The sequence below is a fragment of the Nannobrachium achirus genome (genome assembly GCF_963921795.1).
Source record: "Nannobrachium achirus genome assembly, chromosome: 21".
Lineage (NCBI taxonomy): Eukaryota > Metazoa > Chordata > Actinopteri > Myctophiformes > Myctophidae > Nannobrachium > Nannobrachium achirus.
Genome location: NC_137828.1, coordinates 43027780 through 43046366, shown reverse-complemented (window position 1 = coordinate 43046366; position 18587 = coordinate 43027780). Strand labels below are relative to the sequence as shown.

General features: G+C 39.4%; 1 pseudogene across 1 annotated transcript; it reads right to left on the bottom strand.

The window, feature by feature from the left end:
* Positions 1–6055: 6055 nt before the first annotated feature.
* On the bottom strand, positions 6056–13752 carry LOC308306743 (patched domain-containing protein 3-like; annotated as a pseudogene). The gene is made up of 4 exons: positions 13531–13752; positions 12447–12568; positions 11812–11947; positions 6056–7644 (listed from the first exon to the last, which is right to left on the bottom strand). The product of its transcript is annotated as a patched domain-containing protein 3-like (transcript).
* Positions 13753–18587: the final 4835 nt, after the last annotated feature.

Here is an 18587-nt window from a genome sequence, read left to right as displayed (position 1 = left end):
CTACACATTAAGCATATACACAATACAACATCTCAAATGTGTCAACAGTGTCTATAGACGGGTTTCTGGTCCACGTCACGTTTGATTCGGTACCAAAATTAGCCAATGAAACCAGGCTTAACCAGCGCTCCCCAAAACAACAGGTTTGGGGATTGGACGGACTGATTACATGATACAGTCACCTGTGCATTTAGTCTCATTGTTTGTAAACAAGAAACCCGTCTATAGAAGAATGAATGACCCCCAATGCTCAGTTGGTTCCTAATGCTTAAAAGAGAAATGTGTAAGCTCACATGTGCGTAGGCTACTGTATGTGTGTATTAATGTGTATGCATAACTATTGCTGTTGCATAAATGTTGCTTAACTATTAATCCTCTATACTTCTATTGTTCTGTTAATAATTAGTAAATCAACAACTGTAATATAGTGTCACTCACACCCCTGCCTCAGGTGAGGTTAGTATTTAATCCTGTTGTACTCTTACTCTTAGTATGACCAGACATCAAATATGGCAAAGTACACAGTTTGGTACGGCTAAAGTTGCAACAAGATTTATTCTTGTTGCAACAAGAATTCTATTTCAGTTTTAAACAGCTTGTTTCAGTTTTCAAATGTTCTAACTTGGTAGCCTAATGTCTGTTAAGTTTTGTTGTTTGTTTGCATGTCATGATAAGACCAATGTATAAGAGATGTAAGTATTGTTGTTATTCATGACATGCATATCAACTGTGTGTAAAAGTGTAAAATAATACTTTTATATACAGTAGCAAAACCACATTGTCTAAAATCTGGTCCAATAAAGCAGTGGTTCTCAACCTCAACCACCCAAAATAATCATTTTTGACCAGTTTTATATAGTTTCTTGATCACTTTTGATGCTGTAATGGTCTTTTTCTTTTATTTCTTTTAGGCGTTAAAAGGTCTTAAAAGTCATTAAATTGTCACTTCACTCACTGTCATCTGGGGACCACATCTGGTCCTGTTTATTTGTCAAGCACATTCTAACAATAAGAAAATTCAAAGGGATTTACACAAAACATTGGAGCAGTATAAGACAAGTGCAATAGAAACTCATGCTACAGGGACATTTGAGACAAGTAAGACCAAATTAAAGAGAAAAGGAGAGCATGAAATTGCAGTGCAGAAGAAAGGATTTAAAACAAGGCAATAGCTAAAGAAAGATCTTCAGCTTTGGTTTAAAAGAACACAGTATAGTAAGAACAGAACATTGCATCATGACGTTTAGTTCTGATTCAGCGTTCATTATGTAACCCATTATTACTTTAACCATAATTTGATGCTTTAACTATTAAAAATAGCAGATATACAAGCTCAGATATGCAAGCTTGTAGATCTGCTATTTTTTTTTAATCATGATAATTTGAGCAAGTCTTTGAATATATTGACCAGATTCTATAAATGTCTCCTAAATCCATAGGTTTAGAAAAAAACATGTTTCTATGTCAGTGGTGCTCAAACCTTTTCATGTCAAGGACCCCCAAAATAAAACGTATTTGGCCACGGACCCCCATCTCAAAATATGTAGGCCTAGTTCCAGGGACCACCAGAAGCAAAATTTGAGTTACAAATGTTCGCTTTAAAAATACACATACTGTATTAAAAAATGTGCACCAATTTTCATGATTTAAAAAAAAAATACCAGATATAGTATCAAATAATTCCAGGTCTTATTGGGATACCTGTCCCAGGTGACCTGAGAAGTCTGGATGGTTCATGACATAGTACAAGTTCAGAAACACATGTTTGCATTCACCTTCTGTAATATATTACGTTTCCATAACAGCTTTATACACCAAACAGTAGTATTCTTCGTTCAATTCTTTGATGGACAGGGAGACAGACACATTGCTCTTTGCAGCTCTGTTTGGGATCATGTGGAAATAAATGCCCATGCCCTTATAGATGAAAGACACACAGCCTGGTCCAGTGCATGCTGTGTAAGAAACATTTATGCCCAACCAAAACCTAGATATTTATAATCAGAGTATGCACTCCAATGATTGACATTATTATGACACCAGTCACCAGACATATAGCATGCCTTCAGGGGATGCTTCATGCTTAAATGCTTTAAAGAAACCCATAATTATAGGGTTATGCAACTCTGGAACAACAACGACTACATTTATCCCACATTAGTAAGATCAGTTTTTAAAGAAGAAATTAAGAGTTCAGTTTAGGCTATTAGGCCTATCCTATATGTGCTGATTGTATTTGTAAAGAAAAGGCTATGGTTGAAATGCGTTTTAAGAAGAAAAGAGGACACTGTGTTTGCCTACCTGAGGTCCCCAGACAGGGAGTTCCACAGCTGAGGGACCTGCACTGCAATAGCCTGGTTAAGCTTACTGACATGCTGAGACTTTGGAACCATTAGCAGGACTCTGCTGGATGATCTCAGGCAGTGACCACATGCAGGCTCACAGGGAGTTAAAATATCACAGAAACAGTATAGGCAGGAGCCTCGCCTTCTCAGCCTTTACTCATCTGCGAAGAGAAAAGCCTGGTCACGACCTAATGCAGAGGTGGGGGGCTACCAGGCGGTCTCCAGCTAAATTCATTTTAACCACTTAATCATCTTAACCACTTAATAACCATATTTTTATACTTTGGCTATTCAAAATGTGCAGATATACAAGCCCATATATAGTGCATTGTAAATACTGAATACATACAATGCTGATTTTAAGAACCACTGCTTCCGTATTACTGTAAAAGCCTGGCAGCAGCGTTGTGCATCAGTTGCAGCCTTTGATATGTTTCCCTTGCTGATACCTGAATAAAGTGCACTGCAATATAGTAAAGTCGGAGGATAAAAGCATGGATGACCTTTGCTAGGTCTGCAGGGGTATAAGGACTGGCCTGACCTTTGCTAAAGGTATGACTCAGTTGGTCAAAGCAGGACTGAATGTCGAAAGCTCAGAGTCGAACATGACACCTATACTTAAGGTTGCAAGCATCACATTTTGATTTTATACAGTGTGTCCAAAATATTTGCAAGATCATTGATGCTGCTAGTGCAAGGGCCCATTCTGATTTGGAGTTTTTTTGGGTCAATGCTGGCGAAAACTACCAACTCTATGCTGACTGAAACTAAGACTAAATATATTGACAATTTCGTAAACAAATAAAAACTAGACTAAAATGTTGGGGGACTAGTAGAGAAGAGATCCAGCAGAACTAAAAGACAAGTCTTTTTATGTTTGGTTGCACTTGGGTGTTGCACTCTGAAAATATAGTAGATAGTAGATCGATTAGCTATTTTCAGGATGCAACCAAGTGTAAAATCAAGGCCCGTCAAAATTCATTTGTGTAGACAAAATCAACTGTATAGTAGATTTGGTCAACTAAAATATTATGATATTTAGTCGACTTTAAAAATACTAAAATTTGAATTCTATTCAAAAGACTTAAATCTAACTAAATCTAAATAGATTGTCAAAAATGTGCTGTCAAAATTAACACTGCTCTCCACACCTCTGACACCAACATTCTCTTCTAATGGCTAATAATATTGGGCAGTTCTGTTTATACATACCCATCTAGCTTTCTAACTCAATTATTTTAGTCATTAACATTTGAGGTAACATTATGAATGTGAAATAATTACTTCTTTTCTATTTTTTATTTATTTTCATGTGGTTGTCAATGTGATTGTCCATAATATCTTATCTATTTAAGTGGACATGAAATAATGAGTTGTTACTGTGGTAATGGGGATCCTAAATAAATAAAATAAAGTCCTGCGTGGGCAGTTGACTGTGAAACAGTTAATTCAGAAATGCCTTATTTGTATTCATAGTTTTATTTTCATGCATAAAGAAAAACTGAATATACAGTGTATACTGTATACCATACAGTGTACAAGATACAACTTTTAGGATTCAATATCAATCCCTGTATCATTTCAATATTTACAAAAATGTATACATTTTAGCTAATATTCTAATTCTACCATATTTAAAATAAATAATGTAAAGCAAACATATTTGCACACATAGATAGATCGATAGATTGATAGATTGATTAGCATTAGAGGATTAGTTCCAGAAATGAGGAGTGTATGTAGCCTATTGTATATTCACTGAAAGGATTAACTCATAATAAAAAAGGATTAACTCATAAATTATGAACAACAGAAAACATGTAAAATAAAAAATAAATAAATATTATTCTTAGTTTATTTGTGTACAAGTGGAACTTGGGGCCACCAGACTGTACTGAATGATACCTGTTAGATAAAAAAAAAAAATATATATATATATATATATATATATATATATATTAGGGATGCGAAGATATACCGGTACGGATCGTAATCGCGATACAAACCATGAATGCACCATCATCAGCCGTTCAACCCCCTCCCCAAAAGCCAGTCTTTAACGCGAGCTGCGACTCGGACAGACGGACAACATCTGCACTCTGCTGGCAGGCAACCAGGGAGACAGACAGTGCAGCGAAATGCGAGTGAATCAACAGACGAACTAGCAGCCCCACGGGTTAAAAAGATAGTTGTACAGTACTTAGCTTTATAACATCCAAGTCCGCTGCGCTGATTTGTTGTCACAGAGTAGCACAGGCTGATCGAGTGATATGTAATCAACAGCCGTTTCTTAGCGAATCTCCGACGGACAATTGATTGAGATCATCTTCTGCGCTATATTAACTGCACACACACAACAACAATGTTGCTGGGTGTTGTAGGACTACTGCTTGCGTTTAAAACAAAGTATTTGTCACTGTTCTACAACTTTCCTGTTGATGCAAGCAACTCTCTCACTTTCTCTGCTGCTAGTTCTGCTCTGCATGGGAAAGAAGCCTAATTTATACATCGGAGTACAAGGGTGTCGCACCTAAAATAGCAGACCTACAAGCTCACAATGCGTTGTGGATGCGACGCGTTGTGAGCTTGTAGGTCTGTTTTAAAACATTTTGGCTATAAAAATTGCATAATCCTGGATTAAATATAATATAATATAATATAATATAATATAATATAATATAATATAATATAATATAATATAATAATACAAACCAGGGAGGGACTTTATTGTTTTTCAGGTCAAGGACCCCTTAGCTCAGACAGAGATCAAGCAGGGACCTTCGCTGTAGGCTAGGCATTATAGCCTACTGTATCACACAAATATTTGGCAGGCCCCCTGTAATAACCCTGGATTGGGGTCCCTGACTCCCAGTTGAAGACATATAGGCCTACTAATAATGACATAGGCCTTCTATATGATTAGTTAACAATTCTACAATAGCCAGCAGCTTTGTGTTCTCCCAGAATACTATAGGCCTATGTTGGGTTGTTAGACAGAGCCTAGTACTACAGTGAAACAATAAATTGCCTTGAATTTAAATTTCATAAATGTTTAGTCGCTATGTTTTGTAAATTTGGGGATTTGGGCTTGAATCGTGGTGAATCGTATCGCATCGTATCGGGAACAGGGGTGGATCGCGATGTATCGTATCGGCAGGATTTCAATGTATCGCAATTATATCGTATCGCTGGCAGTGTATCGAGGTCCGTATCGTATCGCCTCAGTGGTCGAGATTCGCATCCCTAATATATATATATATATACTACAGCACTGTTACCCAGGCAGTGGGGTCGGGACTCATTTTTAGGGTTCCCTTTGTTTTTGGTTTCCAACGATTTGTTTTTAATTATTATTATTTCAAAACCTTTTCAAAAAAGATTCCCAAAAAGCATGGGAATTTCTTGAATTAACAACAAATTCAATGATTTTCAATGATCTGCAAGCTCACAACAGCGTTGTTTTCTCTAGTTTGTGGCCCGGGAATACGTAAAATTTCTCTTTTGGGTCACAAGCTAAAAGGTATTTTTTTTAAATGTTCAAATAGCTGATCTACAAGCTCACAATGTGTCGATGTAGATCGGCTATTTGAAGTATTTACATTTTTTTCAAAATGGTAAAAAAAAAAAAGACAAAGACGTTTAGGGATAAGCGGTAAGGCGTCTGCAATGTCTCTCATTTGTTAACAGTGCCTATCAGAATTACTGTATTATCAGCAGTGTTCATTGTTTCCTATGCTAAAAACTGTTTGTTTTCTTTTTGATTCATCTGAGCTGCATGTAAATAAAGTCAGAATCACTGGAATGAAAGCCAGTCCATGAACCATCCCAATCACCATCACTAAGAACATGATCTTAAAAAACGTCCTAAAAATGTGAAACTGAGACGTGGACAACACTGCCACGCCTAAAATGGTTGAAAGGGCCCCTTGCAGAATGGGATAGCCTAAATCTGAGAGCGCCTCCACGACTTTCTCGTCCAGACTCGGCTTCTTGCTGGAGACGAAGGCGTAGGACACGTGAGCGGAGAAGTCAACCGTGAAGCCAATGCACATGGTGAATAAGATCATGGATATGGAATCTAGACTGACGTCCCACAGCGCCATGAAGCCGGTCACCCCTGAGATCACGGAGCCGATGGAACACGTCACCCACAGCGAGCACAGCGGGTTGGGAATCAGCAGCAGGGAGACGACGAACATCACGGCGGTTATCACGCCGATGTTCTTGACGCTGCTGCTGACTATTACGTCATACTGATCGTAGAAAATGAACGCCGGGTGGTAGGTTAGCAAAGGGGCGGCGGCGCAGTGGTTGGCGATGTCCTTCAGGCCCTTGAACATTTCCATTTCCACTCTGGCGTCGGCTACGTGAACCGTCTGAATGAAGAAACGAGAGGCGTGGACGGAGTTTTCCGCTAAGGTCACGTCTTGTCCTAAATAAGGAGACGATTGTAGAAACAAAGAGAGATTTTTGAGAAAGATGTCTTTATTGTCTAAACTAGAATGGCTATTATTTTGTCCATAGGACTCCAGATAGGAGTCCAGCTAGGATATATATAAATCCTTGTCCACAAACTGCAATTTTTTAAAGTCTTCTATGCAGGCCTGAAGTTCAGACCTCTTGCTCCCATTCCAGTAAGGGAATTCTTCCGTAACGACGACCATTATGTTCGGACCGTAGTTAGAAAAGAACTCCCTGTCCCTCCTGTGATACACAGTAACGTGGGAGTTGTCTTCAGCCAAATCGTAAAGTTCTGTACCTTGCTGTGTCTGGAAGCATCCATAGATGCTACCAGCTAGATATGCTACATACAGAAACACCACAACCGCCTTGGACCATGGCTTGACCAGCAACGGACCGTAGTAATTCTTAAAGAAGTTACCGACAGGCTGAGTTTTCTCTTTTCCAGTGTATCTATCATAGTCCCCTCCGACACAGCAGATACCATACATCTCGGACGAATGTTGGAGGTCTGCAGTTCTTGGAACCTTCATGCAGGTCAGCCAGTGCCTGTTGCTGGCTTCCCTCCTCCCGTTGAGAGCCAGGAAGGCTCCGAAGAAGGTGATGCCGTAGACGTAGCAGAACAGAACGGAGGTGCTGGTGTACAGGCAGAAGGACTGCACCGACGGGAAGTACGATGTGGTGCCTATGAAGAACTTGAGAACATCTGTCAGGGTGGTGATGGTGATGGACATAGCAGCCTCTCGGTAGGTGTGAGCCATCCTCGTGGGCACCGGGTCCGTCACCTTGGTGTGCTGCCAGTTGGACACCATGATGAACATGTTGTTGAGGCCAATTCCTGGGAAATTACACATTGTAACGGTGAACAATAATGTGTCACAGAAACTCATCTTGCACCATAATGAAAACAGAAAAACTGAAAACTTAAATGCAGTGTTCTACCCCGGATTTGAACCCGGTTTCTGTGCTGATATTTTTTACCATTGAGCCAATAGAGCCTGCCTGCATGCTCAGGGGATACATTGAATCTTGACCATTAGGCCTTGACCGGATTGGACAAAATTACATTTGAGTGTAAAATTCATAGTGGATTTGTGCATGGATACTGTATATCGTCGTTGTCGGGTGGTAACATGTCCAAAACCTTACTTTTTTATTATTTTAAAAACAATTTAAAATAGTGAAAATAGCTGATCTACAAGCACACAAAGCCTCACATCATGAGGCGTTGTGTTCTTGTAGATCTGCTATTATCACTAGTTTTGTGCGACAGTCTTTTATTTTACGGAAAAACATACAAATTTGAAACTTGGAGATACGCGGTTTCTGCCCGACAGTGACGATATATTTCATATTTTTACAGACGTTAAACTAAAGATTGAAAAAATTGAATAAAATGTGTACCAAGTATAGACCGTAAGCCACTGGGGTTGGTCGGTACCAACTGAGGGGATTAATGCTCATAGTGATTTTTGTCATGGTATACATGTCTAGAGTTAGAAAATATGTGATAGCCTTGCACCAGAGGTAGCTTTATGGGTGCTATCATGCATTTTATTTTATAACACTAGGCGAAAATTACTTGGGTCAATTTATGAAAACATACTACTTAACCCCCCTATATAAAAGGGTTTTCAACTAGTTCTGGTACCTCTAGGCATGCTTAAGAACACACTAAAGATGTAGGAATTTATATGTCTTATAAAGCCATCATTTTCAAGATGGCGTCCAAGATGGCTGCCTGGAGCTTAAATAGCGTTATGATACTGTTCAACCTATTAGAAAGATGGTATTGGTTATCTAACCCAAGGTTTTAGGGTTCAATGAATGTGGCTGAATCAGTGAAATTACCATCAGTTAATTATTTATTGCCAAATCCATTGTATTGCAATGATCCAATGATTGTACAACATTTTGTTAAAAATAACACATTGTATTTCAGTTGTGTGAGGGAATCTGTGAACTTATGGTGATTCATATGGGTACCTGGGGGGCATAGGTGTAGATTACAGTTATATACCGTATTCAATTGCCATTCAGTCTTAGGCCTATGTGCTAAAGGTCAGGTTAAGGTATCTCACATCTTATCACTCCTTATCCAGGTGTCCAAGCAGGCAGCAGCTATGGTCACTGGTTGACATGTAGAGTGTTAGAGGAATGACATGTTATACAGTCATTCCTCAGCTGCATTGCAATACTGTTGCAAAGTTCAGCGCTGGAAATGCATGTGTTTGCATATGGAGGGCTGACAGGCAAGTTCAGTGGTAATAGTCTTGAGTGTATCAGCTACACTCTGAAGTGGTTTGTATCAACTAGACCAAAGACATTTGAACAGATATAGCAGCAGTCTACCTGGACACTGTGCATCCGACTGGCTGACTTTGGGTAGACAACTTAATTCTTCCTACTGTATACTTCCCATTCACCAGTTTGAACATGCAGGGAGACACCATGTCAATAGGTTGTCACCTTTTCTCTCATGACACACATGATGAAGTGCTTCTTCCGTGCTGGCCATGTGTAATATGCTTGATATCTCACACAGTGCCTGCTGAGATGCATGGTCTCCATGCCATAGAGGCTAAGCTAGAACTTGTCTGTCAGCACCATAATGGATTCTGGATCACTGTCCCTGAAGAGCAAGAACAGAGCAGAAGCTGTTGAGCATGGTGGACACCTTCAGTGCTGGTGATAGATAGGCTACTGCATTTAGTCATGATGAGGCAGACATCACAAAGACTTAATTCCTATATGACCCTGATGCAGCCACCTCTGGAACCTCATCCTTACATCCTTACTGTGTGCCAGTCAGGAGGTTGAAGGCCAGGAGGATGTGGTGGGTGGACTTTCTGATCCTGATTATGAGTTGGAGAACACAGATGTAGTTGCAAAAGATACATATTGCCATGTTATTATATAATGTTACTATTATTATTATTATTATTAATGCCAGTTCTGTGTCATGTTAATGACAGTTTTTTCACAAACACTTTATTAAGTGAAAGATGAATATTCATCAAGTTGTTTCTATTTGTTAAGTGAAAGATGAATATTCATCAAGTTGTTTCTATTTGTTAAGTGAAAGATGAATATTCATCAAGTTGTTTCTATTGGTCTTGACAGCACAGCAGTGAGATGGATGCACTCTTACTTGGTGGGGAGGGAACATATGGTGGAAGTCAACGGAACCCTGTCCCCCCCCCCCTCCCTGTAAACTGTGGAGTACCTCAAGGGAGTGTACTAGGACCACTGTTGTTCTTAATATACGTAAACGACATGTCATCTGCTTGTGACTGCAATCTGTTTCTGTTCGCGGATGACTCGGCTCTCCTAGTCTCAGGCAGAGATATATTGCAGGTTGAAAAGGCCCTTAACCGTGAACTAAACATGATCTGCACCTGGCTCAATGACAACAGACTCTCAATTCACCTAGGCAAAACTGAATGTATCCTCTTTGGATCTAGTCAGAAACTTAGCCTAGTTGAGAACTTCACAATTAAAGTAGGTGACACTGTGATTGAAAGAAAAAAACACATCTGCTACCTGGGTTGCATCCTGGAGGCTATCCAGTGAAAAAATGACTACCAAGGTAATCAAAAAGGTCAACCAACGAATTCGTTTCTTGCAAAGGGTTGCCCCGCTGATCAGTATTAAATCTCGAAAGACACTAGTGTGAGGTATGGATTCTACACATATGAAAACCAAGAAATTAGAGTACCCAGGATTTCTATACTAGGACAAGTGGATCAAATAGTGAGCATTTTGGATATTTTCTTACACACTTGCACTATATTTTGTTTAATGAATTTCACAATACATTTCCTTAGAATATATGTATGTAAACATGGTTTAAGGAACCCTTTGTGTTACATCTTTCATGAAAACAAAAGTACATCTTATGTAATGTAGTCACTACACTACAGTACAGTATATTGTCACTGCCTGTAATAGATACCATTTCTAGAGATGCTATTTTTAACAACTTTTATGAAAAGTATATAGTCTGAGCTTTATCCTTGCCATTTTTCAAAGACAGAGCATCAATACTAAGGGAGAATCATCGGTTTGAAGTAGAATTTTTCATTTGGATTTTGAAAACTGTGTTTTGGCATGTGATTATAGATGAAGTGATAACACACAGAAAGCTACCCCAGATGCAAGGCTCTCACATATGTCCTAGTCCTAGGGATGTATACCTTCCCAAAAGTCAATATGAGAATCATTCCCTCCCAGATGGTACCGATGACCCCAAATTTGGGGCCCTGGCGTATTATGTCATAATTAGTCACTATATGTCACTGCCGGTAATAAAGAATAATTCTAGATATGCAAATTTTAACCACCTTACTGGACAATATATATATAGTCTGAACTTTATCCCAACCATTTTTCAAAGAGATATGATGAATAATAAGAGAGAACCAACCATCAGTTTGAAGTAGAATGTTCCATTCGGATTTTGAATTTCTTTTTTGCATGTTGTTATAAATGGAGTGATAACACACAGAAAGCTACCACAGATGCAAGGCTATCAAATGTTTCCTAATACTAGGGATGTATACCTTCCCAAAAATCACTATGAGAATCTTTCCCCCCAGATGGTACCGATGACCAAATAATGTGGAGCCATGGTTCACAGAGGAGTATGTCATAATTATAGTCACTATGTTGTCACTGCCTGTAATAAAAAACAATTATAGATATGCAAATATTAACAACATTAGTGAGGAATATATAGTCTGAGCTTTATCCCAACCATTTATCAAAGAGATAGGGTCAATATTAAGAGAGAACCATCAGTTTGAAGTAGAATGTTCCCATTCGGATTTTGAAAACTGTTTTGGCATGTGGTTATAAAAGGAGTGATAACACACAAAAAGCTACCTCCACTGCAAGGCTATCACATTTTTCCTAGTACTAGGGGTGTATACCTTCCCAAAAATCACTATGAGGATTAATCCCCCCAGATGGTACCGATGACCCCATATGTACGGTGCTAGCTCACGGTCTAGTATGAGGAAAGGTGAGTTTGCCACAGTGATGACAAAGGGCACTCCCAGGTAGAGCATCAGGCCAAAGGAAGAGAGCACCGCCAGAGCGATGGAGAGGACACCCACACCTTGTTACGAACGTTGTCCCGTCTGTTGGAAGGACACACAGCACAGTGCACCTTAAGAGGGTGTGTGTAAATTCAAGTCCTTTTTCAAAGGAACTTTATTGGCATGACAAAACAAACGTTTACATTGTCAAAGCAAGTGTCAAAATATAATAAAAATCATGCCCAGTGTGAAGTGAGCAGTGCTATTTATGAATTAAGCGTCCCGCTGGCCAATCATAACGCGTCATGCAAAGCTTGGCCAATGGGACCCTGGGCATACAACAAACTCTGAGCCATTTGTGCCAAGATGTAGGCCATATCTAGGCCAGATGTAGGCCACACTTCAGAGGCCGGAGATTTCTGGAGGGCCGGAGATTTTTTGGGGACCGGACAAAGCCAGATGTTGGAGCTGCTTAGTTCCTTCCAGGAGTACCGCTCAAAAACTGTTGAAAATGGTCAAACGTAATGGGTTTCCACCCAACAGAGACGAAATCTCAACCTAAAGAAAATGGGCATTTTGAGCCAGTGTGATCTGTGCTTACCGTAGGCAGGACATCACTGAGAAGGTGATGGCAATGGCATATGTGATGAGGAATAATGGGAAGCCATCTCTGGTGTGGTTCTCAATCTCCTCTTGTTTGGACTTTGATGTGTAGTAGGTGACCTGACCAGTGATAAACAGTGTGAGTAATCAGTGCAAAATCCAATTTACAACATCATTATGGAAAGAGTGGAGCATCAGAATCAGTAAAGTACTGTAAAATATTAAATATAATGACTAACCCTAACCCTAACACATAGGAACATCCAACACAAGTTCTCTTCAAAATATAACAGCAACAACATCAATTTGAATCACAGGAAAGTGAGATGCATACACACAACCTTGCAAATCAGATGGTCACAAAGGAGGTGAAAACCTGTACTTTAATGTGTGCTTGTTGCAAGCTTTAACTTTAGTAAATGCACCTACAAATGCCTTTGTTATGTCTGTTTGTTTACATTATAATATCCTTTTTAGGCACTTGGCTCAAGCCCTTATACAGAATACAATGTACTGTATATGTCATTACAACTTTGCTAAACTATCATGCTTTTGGTGTGAAGCAGGTTTGTTACAGTTGTACATACTTGAATGTGTTTGTTTTCCGTCTCAGTGGACATGAGATGTTTGAATTCTCTCAGCCACATTTTTGTGACTTCAGCCATGCTCTCCTGATTCCCTAAGAAGTAGAAGGGTCTCACGGCCCTCGCACAAGTGACCAGCCCAGTGGCATCTGTGCTAATTCCACCCAGAACAGAACCCAGAAATATTTGTCTAGCTCTGAACGTGTGCATAGGGTACGTGATGGCTGTCTTGTCGGTTCTATTGACATCAGAGCGAAATATGTCCAGTATGTCATTTGACACACATCGTCCCTCAGCCTTGGCGCACAAGTCACTGAAACGCAACTCCCCTTGCTCCACAGTGATGCCAAGTATCCTATTGTTCAGTGCCATTATGTCCTCAATAGCATCTTGTGTTAGTACATTTGAATTGTTTTTCGATATGGCAATGACTGATGCAAAGTTGCCCTTTGTGTAGAGTCTCTGGCTTGAAAATGCCAACTCATTGTGCTCTCAGACGAAGTCTCTCGCCACCTTGGAGGGGCCTTTCCTTGGCGTGAACTGTCGCTCGATGTCATTGTCCTCCCTTTCTTTTAGGAAAGCGAAGCCTCCGCTGAGCACTGCGGAGATTATGAGAGGAACGACCAAGAAAAAGACAGGGTGTGAGCCAATGACCGAACCAAGTCGTTCAAAAAGCGCAGCTAAAGGCCTCTCGATGCAGTCTCTGTGTTTGTAGCCCATCCTCACCTGCTTTCTACTCAAGCAGAGCATCTACTGTAAACTTAACTGAAGTAAAACCTGTCCTTTTTAAAGTCTGTTGGTTGCGTAGTCATCCATTTATCACACAGGCAATTAGTTGCATGATTCCTTTTTCCTGGCATTAGCCAGTCTGATAATGTGGATTCACTCACGTGTGAGTGAATCAGATATTCTAACAGATATTCTGTAAAAGGCACACAATAAAGGTACAAATTCAAACACATTGCATTGCATTACTGTAGAGGGCCTAGACAGGCATCACGTTTTATGAGAGGGTGTAAAAGTGATATACTGTAAGAGGTAAAAGATTACACGACCGCCAAGCAGGAAACGGTGAGTTCAACACTACATTACTCTGAGGAAGCTTGTTAGGCTATTTTTATGACTTACTGAAAATGAGTAATGAAAGGCCACAATTACGTTATGATAGATAAAGCTGATGCTGGGAAAAGATACAGGAAGAGTGGGCACCTCAATGTAAAATTGGCTATTTTGTCCAAAGAAAAGTATTTCTTTATTCTTTTTATTTGAAAAATTTACTCAATTAGCCTAATTTAGTATATGCACTGTACATCTTTATCAGACTTAAATGTACCCTTCAACTTCTTGTTTATGCCCAAAATGACTGGAAATATGTTTTTATAGGCCCTATGTTTATACGGTATGTTTTGTAGCAATTTGTGGCAATTGTAGAAATATATTTAAGCGACTTTGAGTACGTAAAGCACTAGGGCTATGTCAATCGCATGTAATATTATGTTGAATGTTCAATCAAGTTCTAATCATGTACACATTTTCCAAATGTTCTTTTTTACATTTTGGACAAAAATAGCCAATTTTACACCGATAGGTGCCTACTTTTCCTGTTACCCTGGAAATTCCCTTGTGTTGTTTTCAGTAATCGGAGCCCCCCTTTTACCAAGTTTTTTCTCCATCTCAACAAGCAAATAAAGTGTAAAAGAACTACTTGTGAAAGCGTCTAACTGAATATACTGTACAGGGCTACATGTTTCTGTGGCCCAGTACTTCTTGCACACTTCTTTTCTAGACTATAGTTGACCCTCAATGATGTTGTGCACAGTGCAGTTAATTCACGGGTAACAGCTTGTTACTGAAACAAAAACATGGTAAAAGCATTAAAACCATGATTGCATGTGTTTACTGCAATAATTTTAGTGGGCTAACATCAGGAAAATGACTCACACTATAATCTTGAGTCATGACAACATAGATTATGCCATAGCATGGCATACATAAATAAACGTATTATTCATTCATTCATTCATTCAACCTTTATTTAATTTCTCGAAAAGATCAATTGAGGGAGATCCTCATTTACAATGATGCCGAGAATTACAACAGAATGAATACAGAAATAAAGCAGTGTTGACAACAATCAGTGAAAAACAATTACACAATCAGTGAAAACAATTACATACTTGTAATCCACGGTTATTAAGTAAACTCCTGAAATGACCAACAGATGCTAGGGTACTCATCTTAAAATCTTGTTGCAAGAGATTCCAAGAATCAGGTGCACTAACGCTAAAGGCAGTCTTTCCCAGTTCTGAATTAGCAAAGGGGACCTTAAGGACCAGCCAATCGCTGGAGCGAGTTTGAATGTAACTAGGTTTCTCACATAGCATGGAGGAGATGTATGGTGGCAGTTTTCCAACCAGGCCTTTATAAATGAAGAGATGCCAATGATAATTGCGCCTCTCCGACAAAGAACCCCAGCCCACCATACCATACAGGTCGCAATGATGAGTGTTGAAATTTGCACCAGTAATAAACCTCAAAGCTGAATGGTAAATTGAGTCCAGAGGCTTGAGTATGGAGGCACCTGCATGACGATATATTATGTCACCATAATCCAACTGGTACTATGTACTATGTTCTTGTTTATGTATGTTTACTGTGTTAGAGTGTTTATTATCTGCTGTAACATAAATTGCCCAGTTAATATATTAATAAACCTGAGTTTTTGACTACATTATAAAACCTGGTCAAACATTGGACAAATCGTCAGGTAATATAGAACGAGACAAAAACATATATATTTTTAGAAAATAGCAGATTTTGCAAGGCGCTGTGAGCTTGTAGATCGGGTATTTTCACAATTTCTATCTGTGGAACCGAGTCAAACTAAATGTCATGCCTCAACTCCTACAGTACAATTCCAAATGCTTATCAGGTCCCTAGTTTAAATATGATTGTTTTGGGGGCCATAGCCCGAAAAGTCTGAGAACCATATGGTATAGTATGCTAATATCCCAGTGATTTTCAACCAGTGGTCCCTGAGGGGGTTCAAGGTGGTCCCTAGATGATGGATGATGGAGAGTTGGTAACCAACCATATTATAGATATTTAACTCTTGAGAGTGTAAAATGAAACCAAATCCATTTGGTTTTGTTAAACATCTGAATTACTTAATTTAGAAGATGTCTACACAAATAGAGAATGTAGAAGAATTGTTATTTTGATCAACATTTGCCTGTTTAATCTCTCCTATGGTACCACATCAATACAGCATGGAATTGTGGATAAAATCATATCCAAAGAGAACCAAATATTCTACAGTTTGGGTCTGAAAGGCTACATCTCAACAAACGGTGGTCGGCGGCTCGAATGCTGAATAAATAATGGTCCTTGTCACTCCTTGATATTAAAAAGCTTTAACATCACTGCTACAGCCTACATCTGCTGTCTATTCATTGTGCGCACAGACATATATAAATAGATTGATGTGATGTACGACACTGTCATGTCTGTCATGTCCTTTAACAATAAGGAGCCATAATGCACACTTCCAGAAGTGCAGGATTGTAGGAATAAAAAGGAAATGACCTCTGTATATCGACCCTCTGCCTCGGGCATCATATATATATACCCATTTCAATCTAGGGTTCCTGTGGATGATGTCAAGAGTGAGAGAGAGGTCCAGGAGGGTCTGCTTTACACCTCGGAAACCATGGTCGCTCCTCTTTGGCAGTTAACCCCTGTCACTCAGCCGTCAGTCTGAGGGGCTGCATATTAGTCCTCAGAGACAGAACTCATATCTCTTTGCACACAGATCCATATTAGGGTCATTGACTTCTCAGACTTCAAGTGAGAAATGGATTATCTTTCCTTCATTGGACAGGAGAGGAGAGGAGAGGAGAGGAGAGGAGAGGAGAGGAGAGGAGAGGAGAGGAGACAAGGACCCCCAAATTGATATATATTTGGCTGCGGACCAGCCATCTGATTTTGTGCCAGGGACGCCCAGAAGAGAAGATTTGTGTTAAAGAATAATGTGCTTGTACATGTACATCTGCTATTTTTGAATATCCAACGCTAAAATCTAAAATGACACGGATGCTTTCCGGGTTTTAATGGGTTTAATGAAAAATAAGTCATGTCACTTTTTTTTTCAATGTGTCTTTTCAGAAACATAAGAAAAACACTTTCTTGCAATGAAGGCACAGTATCTCTTATAAGTAGCCTGAATGGTATATTTAAAAAAGAACAAGCTCTTAAAATAGAATAAAAGAGGAAATCAGAAAAGTAGGTGGGCAGTTCACTAGATCTCCTTTTGGTACATTATGTTTCTTTATTGAGAAAGACAGCAGGAAGTCATCCCATCACAGGGGATTAACTGATGGAATTCTATTTTCTACCAGTGTGTGTGTGTGTGTGTGTGTGTGTGTGTGTGTGTGTGTGTGTGTGTGTGTGTGTGTGTGTGTGTGTACACGTGTGTGTGTGTGTGTGTGTGTTTGTGTGTGTGTGTGTGTGTGTGTGTGTGTGTGTGTGTGTGTGTGTGTGTGTGTGTGTGTGTGTGTGTGTGTGTGTGTGTGTGTGTGTGTACTTTCATTCTTTATTGATCAATGTTACGCCCACTTTTTTACTTGTGACCAAAATGTTTAGTTTTTGAGCGCAATCTCCTTGTAACTGTTATGGGCTGGCTGTTTTTTCATTTTGTTTTAGTCTATTTTTCCCTATAGGGTCTGGTCTGGCTGGTATGTGGGCGTGTGGAGGTCTGCCTGGGCGGCGTTCTCATTTCCCTGATCGTCCTCCTGTTGGCTGGCTGCTCTCCTCAAGGTTTCAAGGTTGTACTTTATTGTTACGTCTTTTGTACAGGTACGTAAGAGTAAAATTTGTTTTTGTTTGGCATCCTTCAGTCAATGCAGTCGTATATCAAAAAAACAATATAATAACAGCAAACCACATCTAAAAATAATAATAATAACTAGAAAATATTGTTCCTTCGAAACAATTGTGGGCTCGCTTCAAGCCAGAAAACAATGGCTATAAATGTACAAAATGTCAAGATCGCAGGCAGTGCTCTCTTTGACGTTACTGACGTCAAAGATTGGTCCATTTTGTTCCAAAAATGTGTTGTGCAAAAGTTGACCCGCTGGTGGCGCTATAACAGGCCAATGTAAGAAGGGTGGTATCTGTTCCTTGACCTATTGGGAATGTGCTTGCAAGATTTCACGCACATTGCAGGCTGTGTTCATGATTTGAGGTGTTTTTGGCTTTGGCCACTTTATCGCTGCTTGCAGCTATATTCATTATTATTATTTTTTTGTGTGTGTGCACTTCATAGGCATATTAGATAAAGGTCCTTAGATTGTGTGTAGAATGTTTCATGCAAATTGCAAACAAAAATCCTAACGGGTTTAAGCGTTTCACAAACTGCTCAAAATGATATAGCGCCCCCCTTTGGCCAATTGGGGTAAGATTGGTTTTAGTGATATTTGGACTAACACTCTACACATCTTTGCCAAATGCCATGAACATGTTACTTTGCATGTATGAGAGGCAGAAGAATAATTTGC